Raw genomic sequence first — 14,940 nt, forward strand, 5'->3', positions numbered from 1 at the left:
TGTGTTCTGCCAAAGTCTTAAACTACAACTTCAACTATAATTAGCCACTATCTGTACATCCTCAGTTCCTTTCCTTGACTCTCTTTCTTTGTGCCTTAGTCCCTTCCACAAGAGAGTCGAGTGGAGGAGGCGAGAAGGAGATGAGGAGTCGAGGCAAAAGGTATTTAACAAAGTGAGACATCCTCACCTCAGAGCTGTTAGTTTAAAGTAAGGTCAACTAATTAACAATGTACCTGTGGTTTATCTCCTGCCATCCTAGTTCTCCTATAGGTCGGACCAGGGGGTTGGGAATACCACCTGTATGGTCTTTTTTGTGTTGCACTGTTGTGTAGTATAACACAGCAAAATGTCTGTCTCTGCACAGAATATTTCACTCTAGTGTAAAAACTGCTCATAAGAGGAAATATGTTCTACTTGGTCACAGAAGCTCCAACCGTCTTTGTTTTAAGGTTCTAACTGGAGCCACAAGCCACCAGGAATCAACAGGGAATGAGGCTGCAATCAATTGTCCATTTATTTATCCAAATGACCTTATTGTTAATTGCTGTGATCATGACTTGGTGATTGCTATGGTTCAAAACCAAAATAAACACATTACAATATCTTGCCCAAAGATAACTTTCAAATCTTGGTATTTGCAAATGTAAGTACCACAGATATGTTTAATTGTCACTTTTTACTCCCCATTTTGTTTCCAAGATGTACAGAATTTCACAAAGGAGTAAAGGAAATATTAGGGTGTTTGTAGAAGAACATTATCGATCATCAGATTCTGACTAATCATGTTCATCAAGTTAACACTCTCATTGTAAAGAAACACTTAGAGTGGCTGTGTGACGCGGCAGGTATTTATTAAAACCAAAGGGAAAAAGCAACCATCAGATATGGGCAATAAATAGGACTTCAGTGGGTCATGGCTGGTCTAATACTACCTGGACATGAGTTGGGGGTTAATCAACGGTGTGTGATGTGATAATGAAAGACTTGGTACACCTATTAATCCCAACAAACACTAACATATGTCCAGGTACATCAAGGTGATGCACTGCTTGATGTTAAAAGGTGATGATGTTAAAAGAAGTGTAATAGATCGCCTACATCGACACCCTCTTAAAATAATGGCCTAAATCATTTTGTCAGGTTTTTCCGGAAACATAAGAACTGAACCACACCATGTTGAACCTTGACCTCGACTACATCCTCAGTTGAACAAACCAGGTGATTCTACAGGGGTAGATTTTACCAGAGGTGGCCAGCATCATGAGGAGATGATTTAGGCAAAAAAAAAAATTACTTTTGTCAAAAAATGACTTAGGCCACTATTTTAGGAAGGTGACACAAAATGAGACTTTTGAATTTTTCATTCTTCTTCTTGTAAAGTGCAACAACATATTCTTCATCCCTCTAAAACTAAAAGTGCAACTGAAACAGTGATCGCTGTGATCCCTTAATGAACCTGACGCTGAGAAAACTATCATATTTCAAGCAGAAGTTTTCATAGGAAAGTCATTGAAACTGGATGTTACTGACCAGATTTTCTTCCAAATACTGGAAACAGATTTGTTATTGCACAGCTCGAATATTTTGTTCCAAATGTGGAGTTTAATTTGAGTTTCCAGCTTCACAGAACCCAATGAGGACAGTTTGACAATTTTTCAACCTGAAGATCACATTTACCAATGAACTCTATTTCACCCTTATCTTTACACCAACCCCTGGGGAAACATCTCTCCGTTACTGAACATTAAGTTCCTCTTAGTTAATTTAGTTCTAAGGACGAGAAAGGGGTTCTGATCTAAATACAGAGTTTGAAGAATCAATGGTGGCTTCCCAGGTGTTGTGTTTACCATTGCTTCATGAGCCCAACCAAAGTGTAAACTGTATAATTGGGAGGGGGTGTCACATATATAACATAAGAAAAGGAAAGAAATGGGGAATGACAACAGATCTGTTGACAGGGTTCATAAAAAGACATATCAAACATTTTTTACTGTATTTACTGATTGGTACTTTCTCAGAATTGAGGGGGGCACAACTCTTAATGAATGTGCAGTTACACCAAGCATAGCAGAAAACACTAATTACTTATTAGTATACAGAGAGAAAGTTACTCAACAACAGTTTATTAAATAGTCCTTTTAGTTTTTAATCAAAAAAGCCAAACATGCTTTTTGTCATCTTGAATAACTATTGTTTTAGACTTTTAGACATGTCTTTTGGATGTGGGAAGGTATTTCCCACTATTGTTTTGACTTAATCTTTTCATTAAGAAAATAATGAAGAGATTATTAAAGTACATTTCAATATGATTAGAATCGTTGTCACTTGTCATTGCTTTTGGCTGAGCGAGGGAAAGTCAAGCCGCTGCCTGATGTGATAGAGTTTTTATGCAAACCCTTCTGCTGCACAAACATCTTCACATATCCTCTGCTTAAAGCCAGCTACTGATGAGCATCTCCTTCCCTAAAGCCGAACAAGACCTGCAGCCATATGGCGCATTCATCTAGAAGAGCGGCTGTTCGTGACAAGCCGACATCATCCTGAGAGCCAAAGACAACAGCCATTTTCCTCTCTGCTGCACTTCTTCATTCCTCGGCGTGTTTTTGTTGTCCAGTCTCACATTTCCACCGCAGACATAATGAGATCTTTTTCACAGAAAGCTTACGGTATTTAATGACCAAATGAGGGCCACAGTTAACTGAAGTGAGGAGCCTTAATTGCTGTGTTTGTGGGAACGGTAATCCATTATTCATACTTCCTGTGCTATTGTTGTGAGCCAGAGTACTCACATAACCTAAAAGTTAGGCAGTCTCATGTTCTATCTCAGCTGTACACCCCAAGACACAGTACCTGCCCTCTACATGGGGCCACCTGCTGGTTAGGGCCCAGAATTACAAGTTAAAGAATGAATAATTCAATAGCTGTCTGCAAAGGTGGGAAAACTTCAGAGCAAGCCAAACATGGAAAGCAGTCTGAGTCATACCAGTGAAGACATCACCAAATCACACACAGCTGCCAGCTTCAGTCTCTCGGCTCAACATCATTAATCACGAAGCCGATACTGGCAACGACGTCTGAAATACAATCTTTGCCACAGGAGGCGTATGCACAAAATGAGATAAGATAGAAGAACACAAAGGGTGAACTATCCAGAGAGGAGATTGGCTACAGATCTGTGATTGTGCTGTTTGTGTGTGTACTGTATATTTTGGATTCTGAAGAAGCAACTTCAGTGTGAAATTTCCAACTTGGGACAGGTGTGGTGTGTTATTGTTGGTGCTGTTGTTGTAGAAATTGTCAACAGTTGGCAGTTTTGTAAAGACTGAGTCATAAGCCGAAAATTTCCAGCACCACTGCACAAGATTTTGGAAATGTTATCTGACTTTTTACAATACAAAAGCAAAGCTATGCAAGTTTGACATTTGGAAACATAGGGAAAATAATGGATGTTATTGTGACAAATGTGCCAAGTGATGATATACAGCAGCTTTAGGACTAAAAGTGCAACTGAAACGGGGATCACTTTCATCACTTTATCAAACCGAGGCGATGAGAAAACTGTCACATTTCAAGCAGAAGTTTTCATAGCAAAGCCATTAAAACTGGATGTTATTGACCAGATTTTCTTCCAAATACTGTAAACAGAGAGACTTGCTACTGCACAGCTCAAATGTTTTCTTCTGAATGTGGGGCTTCATTTGGGTTTCCAGTTTCTCAGAACCTGTTTGTACAATGAGAACAGTTTGGCAACCTGAAGATCACATTTACCAGTGAACTCTATTTCACCCTTATTTTTAAACCAACCCCTGGGGAAACAGCAGCAAACACTATTTTTGCTCCACAGGGAAGCCTTTAGCCATTTCAAGACATATTTATGCATTTAAAATCCATAGCTTGTGTGGTGGGGTAAGAAGCAAGCTGGGTGGATCTGTACCAGAAGCTAACAAACCCACCATTTGAGGAGGTTGACCCCAAGTACTATGATTTTAAACCTGGACCACCACTTTAGTCATACGCAGGTCACAACCAGCTCCACTAAAGGGGGATAATCCAGTTTCTGCTCCATCACAAATGAAAGAAAAAAAAGGAAGAATCATTACCAAAAGACCAGTTGGCTCAATCAAAAATACAAAACAAAGGCAAACAAAGCAAAGCCAAGGCAAAACTAAAGAAATACCAAATGAAAATTGAAGCAAAATAGCAGCCAATAAAAACCTTAAATAGAAAAAAAGCACATTAACAGGTTTATAACATGCAGTAGTTTACCTCAGCTATCACACCCTTCCAACTACTAGCTAAAATAAGCCGTGCCTTGATTTAATAATGTATTGGCTATGCAGACTATTTTACCCAAAGGCAGACAAATTTTCCACAACCCTCAGCCAAACAGGTACCGATATGATGACGCAAACAGGAAACAGTCAAACAAATGCACCTTAATCACTATTTGCACATGAATGAATGAAATCTTTAAACAACCTTTACACCATCCTGACTACATCACCTACCTCAGAGTCACAGAGGGCAACCAGGTGGCAACCAGGAAGCAGACATCAGGCAGCCATGAAGGTGCTTTGAATCCCGTCAATCAAAGGCTGGAACATGGGAGGAGTCCACCCAGTTCTATGGTGGACTTCAGCCGTCGGACAAGATTTCGGCCGTTGGACGTGATACAACGACTGAGCAGCCTTGACGGAGTACTGTGCTTTCTGAGTGCTTTTCTTGTTAATTCTGTCCTGCTGGCAAAGTTGACATTATCAATGAATTCAAGGGTGTTTCTATATAACTATTGTACTTGCTGAATCAGTGCTGTAGAGATGTATGTACATCATGCTGAATATGTCAATATATTGGTTCTTTTGAGAATTTATTGTTACTGCATAAACTTTCCAGCTTGACAAAACTTCTAAATACTAGAGGTGTGACCTAACCCTGCATTTATTGTATTTATGTCCTCCTGTATGTAGTTTAAGCAGGAAAACGATGTGATCCTAGTGATTTCTGACAGCTGCTGTAAGACTCTCCTGAAGCTGAGTTTGCTTCTGATAATTTCTCGCTGAGACTATATCCCCTGGGGACATCGTGAGGTGGGAGGAACAGCTTTTCTGTTTCTGCACGACAAATCTGTCTCCAAACTCCCAACTGATAGACTGTCTGTGCTCTAATACAAAAAAATGACGCACTTAATGTCTTTCAAGGTTGAGGCAACGTCCCTGTGATTGTACAAAACCAACTGGGAGTAAAAACACAAAACGGACGACACCCAGATACGCGCTTAAGCAACCTTTTTGCAACACAAACCTGACAAGGAGAATGCAGCAACTTAACATTCTTAGTGCATTGCAGGGGAGAGATTGCATAATCTATCATACATTAGGTTGTAAATAAATTCCACCGTGAGGTATTCGCTGAACTGGAGCAAGAAACGATGAGGAAAAGTCCCTGTTGGTCACCCCAGGAGGTATGTCTGCCACAAATATCTCACTGTCACCAGGCTCCAGACATCAGCATCACGGAGTAGCAACACCGAGGAGGGGAGGGGGTATAATGGAAAACAAGATGTGTCTGGATTTTGGGTGCGTGCTGCTGTCAGACATGTTATCTGAGAGCGGCGAAAGCATGAAACCAGCCTGTCACAGCTGCACCTCACAGTGATGTCACACGGGGAACAAATGCTATTAACTCAAAAACCAATTCAGGCTCTGAGTCTGGTTTGTATTCTGTGAGATATGGAGTCACGTCTAACTACGTTTCTGTCAAAGGAGCAGCTTTTTATCCCGCTGAAAAATGGTGTCAATGAGGAATGACAGCTCTGTTTCTGGACAAAGATGTTCTTGTTGATGTTTTTTTCAAACTAATTTGTCAGGGCTGTGAGCACTGCAAATGTAATTGTATTCGGAGTCAGATATCCGAAAATCTGCCCAAGTAGAACCAATACTTCAGCCGAATGGGTAGATACCAAGAGATGAGTAAAACGAGGGAAAATTTAGGAGAATTGTATTTTCTTTCTATCAGCAATGAAAAATCTGAACTTACAAAATAAATTCTGCAATTCTCCTGGTATCTACTGGTTTTCATTTTGTCACTACTTTAGTCAAGTTTTATTTATATAAATTTAGGCACTGTTGTCTCATTTCTGTCTGAGACACTTTTTATTAAATTTTTGGATTTTGAGCTTTTTGCATAAGCGTTTTGAGGCTCTACATGTCACAGCGGTTGGTAGTAACAGGTGTTATGCTGTTATGTAAAGGTAGGTTAGCAGACTGGATCTTACAGGGCCCTTCACAGGTTAACATGGCTGACAGACGCATAACTTCACGTTACTGCATGTAAGATGCATGTTTTTAAAAGTTACTGGTTGTACATCAGGTCAAGATAGCTGAAATCAGCTCGTCAATTAGAGATCGTTGAGAGATGTTTTACATGGCAGAATAAGAATGTGTTAAAGTGTGTTAAAAAAGTCATTTGTCCATTCATTTGTTGTTCATGCTATTCTGGTTTTATTCTAGTTTTTGTTTCATTGTCATCATAAAATGCAGGTTGTCTGTGAGCTTTTTAAAAAATTTTTAATCATAGAGCATCTTTGATCTCATTATTTTAGTTTTAACTGTTACGGGGGGAAGCAGGAGAACCCAAGTGCAGGCACACAAAACTGGCAGACAGGTGAATTTACGGAAAAGGATTTATTCAACCAAATAACTAAACTAATACAGAAAAGGGAAAAACAAACCAGGAGATAAATTAAGCCGAATCTAACACTAAAAGAAACAATACTACTAAATCTACAAAAACCACAAAACCAAACAGGAATAAACTGAACCAAACAACACAGCAATGTACTTACAAAAAACCAGGGGAAAACAGAACTAAGGGCTAGGCAGGCTCGGGGAATCAGAAGCTAGTGGGGAAACAAAACTGGGGTACTGAAGACTGGGGAGTATCCAAGAACAAACAGAAGTTGAACAGAGTCCACGAGAGGGAAATCCAGGATGGGGGAATCAGTTTAGTCCAAGGGCTGAAGCTGACAGGGGGTAGGAGGCTTGGTGGGAGGCTTGGTGGGGAGAAACAGAATCCAGGAATGCAAAGGAAGCCATGAAGGGATGTGAATCTATGATGCGGCAGGGAGTGAATGAACGGGCAGAACTTAAATAGGTGGAGGTGAGGTGGAGAACAGGTGAATGGTGTGACCTGATTGCTGCAGCTGAAACTCATTGTGGTAATCAGCAAGACAGAGTGCAGGTAGGTGAAGCAGGGAGAGTGAGACAGGAGGGAGAGGTGACAGACAGAGGGAGCCAGAGAGAGACAGGTCAACACAAACAGATGAGGAACAATGGGAGAAAAGAGAAAAGGAGGAAGAAGGGCAGAGGCTGGAGCAGGATCATAACATTAACGCCTATTTTGGTTCAGTCTTACAGCTCTCATCAAACCTCATTCCAGGAGGAAACAGCAGTAATTTCCAGTGAAAAAACTCTGCAAAATGGATTTTTACACAACCTTTCCAGGACCAAATGTTAAATTAGTGAGAATTAAGCACCTAAAGAGTCAGATATCTTCAGTGGGGAAGGACGATAGTTAAAATAGGAGTGTTGCTGTGTGTGTGCTGGATATGTAAATAGGCTACTAGTTGCAAAAATGACGTCAGATTATGTATGGTATTGTATTTTCAATTCATTTTCAGACTCAGAATTTACTAATGTATCTTTAAAGCAGCAGTACATTTAATGTCTCTTGAAGTCAGTTGTTTGCTTACATATTAGTGGTATCAACTTAATGAGGTGAGATGCCGGTTTCACTGACTTTGTAGAAAAACGCTAATAATAAATAATGAATCATAATAGTGCTGCTTTAATCAAATAAGTCTTAAATCTGCCTATGAGATACAGACTGACTTCACCTGGGGAGAAATCCAATGATCTGGAATCAGGTTCAAACCAAGATTTGAATTCTACTCATCTCCCTGTTTTGTTAGACGGTTTTGATGCTAACCAGTAGCAAAAAAATAGCTACACCACTATTATACAACTCCAGCCAGTTTCAGCCGAGTGTATTTACCATTAACGTGGCTCTAAGCTTTGTGTCCCAGCTTCTATTTCATACACAGAATTAAATATAAGCTGAGGCACGGCTTTTATTGCCAAAAAATACAATAGACCATCAAACCGGTATTATGTTTAAGCCTTTGCAATTAGCTGTTGAGTTTCTACACAGTCAGCATCAGACGGCAAGTACCACCAGAGATCCCTCATGCGGTTAGTAAAATGACCAGCGGCTAAGTTAGACTGAAAACAAATGTTTAAAACGGTCATGTAAAAATCTTTTCTTTTAATTTCTTTTTGGTAGGCTGCAGGGAGCTCCCTTTTGCAATTTTTTTTCTTGTGACTGAATATTTACAACAGAGGTGGAGAGTACAAAGTTAACACGACCCATAGAGACACAACAGACACGATAACAGGAAATATAGAAGGACAGATTGCTCATTTAAGCCTCCCTCTAGTGTATAAGTACAGCTGGAAAGATTTGTGCATTTATCTATAAACTTGAACGCCATCACGAACTACTAAACAGGAAGTCAGGAGGGAGATCTCACAGGAGTAACAGGGACGTGCTGATCTTTATTTGAGAACTCTAATCAGTTGCAAGTATGTCGTCCCCTTTGGCAAACCTGTCAGTAACAAAAAAACTTGCCTCAACATTAGTCAGCCTGCCTTTTGTTATCTTCCTGTCGCTAAAACACTTGCAGCAACTGTCAGAACAATACAACAACTCCTTATGTTCAGTTATTCCCTGCATACACCAGTCTTGCCACTACTAGAGGGCTGCGTTGAGTGTGGCCGATTTAATTCCTGCTTAAAGTGACTGAGGGAGCCTGAATGTCCTCCAACATCACTCCGACACATTCAGCTTGACTAGAGACCAGCAGCTCTAAGGTCTACCAACGTTTAGTCTGGTCAATAACCCAGAAAATGAGGCCACTTCATGCAAAATTGGTACTCAGGTATTCCTTGGCCGAACTAGAAAGACACTTTGATCTGTGCTTCATTGAAACTGCTCAGTGGAACTATCTTAGCGGAGGATTTTGTGGGAGAAGGTCTGATGTAGAACAAACATTTTACAAATCAGCTCTGTGTATTCTTTCAAGATGCAGTTTCTGTGTGACTCACAAGGTCAGCGCATGCATCTTGGGAAACGATAAGAAGCGCTGACAATGTCCTTACCAATTTCCACATGATGGATAGGCATAACCTGTTTGCCAGGGAATATATTTCCTATATGAGCTCCGATCGGACGCAAATCCTGACCTCACATTATGCAAAGCGTGCCGGTAATTGCTGACTTAGTTTAAACACCTGAGCAAACTCTAATACGACTGTCTGATCAAATTTCTATCTAGATTACATCGCCTCCCCGTTCTGCAGCTTTGGTCCATTTACTCTGACAGTGCAGCCAGAAGCCCATGCTGTCACATGTTGCTTGATAATGGTCTTTTTAATGATGCTGATGGGATCTTGGAGCTCAGAGATTCCACACGGAATTCTGAAGCCTTTTGTCTATTGATTTGTGCTTTACAGTACAAGGAAATATTTACCTTTGTAACCTAAAACCAGAGAAAGCCGGACATTTATTTTGATGAATGAAACCATTTGAAGGGACAGGACAGTGAAACAGATTATATATAGTTAAAGATTTCTCCACTCCAAAGCATGAACAATGAATTTAGGTTTCAGGAGAGGGATCTTTGTACATACAGAAAGCACTTCTCCCACCTACTCATGAATTTAGAGGAATAAATTAAGGTACTGTGCATTCGTACAACCACGATAGTTTAAAACCATTTAATAATGAGATTGCTTTGGGATAACAGCTTTTCCTGAATCTGGTAGTCCCAGTTTTCAGACACCTATAGTGCTTTCCTGAGGGCAGTAGTTCAAACAATGAGTGGCCACGATGGGAACAGTCTTTTGAAGTTTTTGTGGCTTTAGAGAGTAGATTAGCGCTGGCAGTTTCCTCTAAGGAGAGGAGAGGACAGCCAACAGTTTTCTGTGTAGTGTTAATGACTTTTTGTCCTTTGTGGAGCATCCGTTGTACCACAACTCTCACACCACGCACCAGGATGCTCTCTATGGTGTAACGGTAGAGCGCTAGCACTTTTTAAAAAGTGTTAGGAAATGAAGTAAAATCAGCTTATTTGGCCAAGTATTTGAAGACATACAAGGAATTTGACTCAGTGTTCAACTTCTATGCACAGATATGTGTAGAAAAGCATGTTTAAAAAAAACTAGAGTTGTAGTGCAAAGTTACAATGAACCAAAATTTTGTGAAAATACAGTTAAGCAATAAATACAAAGTTATTGACACATTTTGTAAATCAGGTAGGTTGTGCTATTTAGTGTTGCTTTTTCATAACGCTAAATGAATCACAAGCTATACAGTCACGCTGTATTTAGAGGCAGTGCTGTTTTGAGCTAATCATTAGCATCAGCATGCTAATATTCTCATACCACTATGACAATGCTGATGTTCAGCATATAACATGTGCACCATGGTTGCAATTTTAACTGTATTCACATAGAGCTAGTATTACCTGGTAATTTGGTAATTTATAATAATTACAGAGGTCATCTGTGGTCTCAATTCTGTGCCAACATACAATTTCTGGAATTTGTCCATTCCATCCATTATCTACACACCACTTAATCCTCACTAGGGTCGTGGGGGGGGGCTGGAGTCTATCCCAGCTGACTCAGGTGAAGGCAGGGGACACCCTAGACAGGTCGCTAGTCTGTCGCAGGGCTACATATATAGACAAACAATCACTCTCACATTCACACCTACGGGCAATTTAGAATAATCAATTAACCTCAGCATATTTTTGGACTGTGGGAGGAAGCCGGACTACCCGGAGAAAACCCACGCATGCACAGGGAGAACATGCAAACTCCATGCACAAAGCCGGGACGCGAACCAGGGATCTTCTTGCTGCAAGGTGAAAGTGCTAACCACTACACCACTGTGCAGCCCTTTCTGGAATTTGTAAAGTAGAAATTAAACTCCAAATTTTAGACTATATTTAGTCAAGCGCAGAGGTCCAGTGATGATATTAGTCCAGTGTGAATCAGCATCTTGGTGTCAGGAATCAGGAATTTTCTGTTCTTTTGTAAGATTTTTGTTTTCTCTACACCTTTCTTTTCCCTCTTTTCTGCTTGAGGCTAATGGAGGTTGTGTAGGTTGATATAAATAATACTTCGGAGCATTTTGGGTGCAAATTCAGGAGGCCCATGTCACTATGCAGCATGGAGACCCATTTACAAAAAGAAAATCTTGAAGGCTGATTGACCAGCATTGCAGCATGCAGTAGGGAACATTGTGCTGTCTTTCAGCAAAGTTGCTAATATTATATCCCCACATAATATCGGTAAATTGGAGCCAAAGACAGACTTCACTTATTTCGTGTGAATGCCCTACATCAAAACAGATGTAGGTGGAGATTTTAAAATCACACAAAGTCCTCAGGTAATACAAGTCCAATGCAAATGAGGCTTAAGTTTAGAATGTTAGCTTGTTAACATTTGTTTAAAACCCTAAAACACCCCAAGCCACTGATAGTTTCCATGAGTTTGGCTTGAAAAATGACTGAACCGATCAATCAGTCATCATATTTGCTGCAAAATGACTGAAATGCATCCTTTGGACAGTTGTCATGACCTGGACTGTTTTTCCCAGATTGTAATCATGTTTGCTTCAACTCTAAACTTGGGCATTTTCACATCAGGGTCCATAGGGACTTACTCACTTTTGGAACCAGCCTCAGATGGTCGGTTTAAGAACAGCAGTTTCTGCCGCTTTCATGTTGGCTTCGTTTTTTCAGCCTCAGATCTCTGCTTGGTCTAGTGTGGGTCAAGTGCCAAAACCCTGAATCATAAATTTCCCACAAGGCAACTCAATAGGGCATTTTAATAGATCACTGCTGCCTTATAAACACCTATTTCTTTAAAACCTAAAACTTCCACTTTGCAATGTAAACTTTCTGTTCAGATTTGTACGTTCCAAGCTGAGATAGTGATGTCATCTGGGTGACTTCACATTCTGCTGTACAAACCTCCCTCCAAAGCCATTTCATGCTCCTCATGAAAAGTAAACTAAACTCCGTGTGTAAAATCAGCGGAGTGCTCTTTTAATCCGGTCAAAGCACATAAGGGTTTCATTACAACAGTGAAAGTAAAACATACTGAGCAGAGCTTTCATTCGCTTGTCGTAATGTTGTTTTCAGCCTAACCTGATTCAGGGCCGCTGATTGAGTGCTGTTCAACCTGCACTAGTGTTAGTTCGTCTGGAGAGGAGGTGGAAGCAGCGCAGCCTCGGCTCGCTTCCAGCTGAACCTCCGGAGCGGTTCATCCGAGGTAAGATGCCGTCCAGGAGGCAGGCACACGGCCAGGGAATCAGGTTTAATGAAGCTTGCAGCAAACTTGCTTTGTCCCAACTCACCAGTGCATGGTGTGCATGAAATGATGTCTGTCTGTGAGTATAGCAGCCCAAGATAATACCTTCACACCACAGAATCTTCCTGATTACATTTCAGAGGTCCCACTTAATAAATCCCTATAAGTATGTTACTTAAACATGCACTAATTCATAAACCAATCAGCATTATTTATGAGATCATTGGTATAATTGGTTCTGTGTCACACATCATGGAGATTATGCTAAAGTAGTTAAAGTGTTTGTTGTTTTAAGCTCGTAATGCACCACAGTATATTCATTTTGTGTATATTCATTTAGTGAATCATTGGTCACTGACATAATTCAACGCTTGTATTCAGTGCGGTTTGTTTGTATCCTTTAATAAACACCATTTCCCAAAAACATCAGATTGAACATGAGGATAGCAGATAATTCATTGAGCGGGTAGGGTTTGACAGATGACAGAATGCTTTTAAATATCAGAAATTGCAACCAGAGAGCTGAAAAATGCATTTAGAAGACAGCATTGCTGAGATAGGCACAAACATTGTAAAACAATCCAGGAGGTATATTTTTTCTGTGCTCAAAAAGTAATTGTTTAACATCACCAAGGCTTCAGTTCTCTATTGCCAGTGCTGTAAGTGATGATTTGCCTCAAGCTAGATTGCAGGAACAAGCTTCTTCTTTTCCAAAACGATTAATAAATGAACACTGAATGAGAGAATGTACGGAGTGACAGAAGCAAGCCCAGACATAAGGTCATGGCTTTGGAATGCAAATACATATAAAACGACAAACATATTATAAGCACAATATAGTACGACAAGTAAAAGAACTCCCAAATACAATTTGCTGTGCTATTTGCTGTCTTGTAGATTGATGTTTTTTGATTGTGAAGTGCTTTTGCTCCTTTTTTATTGAATACACAGTATTTGTGAAACTACTGAAAGGTCTAGTCTCACTAAGGGATACTCAGATTACTATAGTCAGTCTCTGTCTCCAGTCCATATTCTTCCTGTGGCTTCTTATCTAAAGACCTGGACCACAACCAAATATCAGACTCAAAGATGAACTTGAATGACAACCGCTGGGCTGTGCATGAGGCAAAAAGGTTTTTAAGCTTCTGGGTTTACTTTTGTGATGTGCTGCACACAGTGTATTACCATTAGTGTTTCCTTTTCTGGCATCATCAGTGTGTTGCCACTGGGTCCATTGTGATGATGTCATGGAAATAACAATCACTTATCCAGATACTGGGAAGATTTTACAAGTATGGATACTCCATGCATTCAAAAGTCATCCATCCATCCATCCATCCATCCATCCATCCATCCATCCATCTTCTTCCACTTATCTTGGCCCAGATGGGATATGCAATCCCTCCATTGAGTTCTGGATCTATCCCAGTGTCTCCTCCAAGTTGGGCATACCTGGAAATCCTCCAAAGAACAGCCCCCAGAAGACATCATAATCAAATGCCCAAACCACCTCAGCTTGCTTCTTCTGATGCAAAGGAGCAAGAACTCTACATCTGAGCTCCTCAACTCCTCTTTAAGGCTGAGCCTGGCCACCCTATGCAGCAAACTAATTTCTACCACTTACATCCAAGATCTTATTCTTTTGGCCACTGCCCAGAGATGATGACCATCGGTGAGGGTTGGAACATAGATCGACTGGTAAATCCAGAGTTTTGCCTTCCAGTTCAGCTCCTGCTTCTATCATGATGCCATGGAGTGATGCCTGCATTACCGTTGCTTCAATCTGGCTGTCCATCTCGCACTACATTTTCCCATTACCCCTGAAATACTTAAAACTCCTTCACTTGGAGCTGCAACTTGACCCCCACACAGAGGGAGCAATCTACCAGAGAACAATGGTTTCAGTCCCATGAAGAATCATGATACAACGATTAAAAAACAACTTTTTCTGCACTTGGAAGTGGGTGGTCAGGACTCTACAACAGTGAATATGATTGAGTCATTGGGGATTTTGTCATCACAGTGCCACATCCAGCTGTCCAAAAACATCCTGATCACACCAGGACAAAAAATTAATGACTTTGCAAATGTGCACTGTTTACAAATAGCAAGTCCTTTTTGACAATGCTGAGCTCTGAAGGAACAGACATCTGGAGCATCTGAAATAAAGGGAAACTACTGTAACTTGTTAACTGTGCAGCATCATTGATTTTTATTTAACTTGCTCTGTGAGACAGCAAATTGCTCCACATAGAAGCAATGGTTTGCAATTAGGAGCTGATGGTACAAATTTCTCTTTTGAATGACTTGTGTGAACTCGCACAGTTGGTGACCAAGTGCAGCCAATGAGCGAAGACGTTTTCAAACTGACTGCTGTGAAGCTTGTTAGCTCAGAAAGACTTTAATATTGTCAGTTAACTCTCCAGCAGTTGGCCATCCAGCCCTGTGAGTAGTCACTACATTACCACGGTTGGGAGCTCGTCTATTTCACATGGATGACTGT

This window comes from Amphiprion ocellaris, chromosome 5, assembly GCF_022539595.1.
Source record: "Amphiprion ocellaris isolate individual 3 ecotype Okinawa chromosome 5, ASM2253959v1, whole genome shotgun sequence".
NCBI lineage: Eukaryota > Metazoa > Chordata > Actinopteri > Pomacentridae > Amphiprion > Amphiprion ocellaris.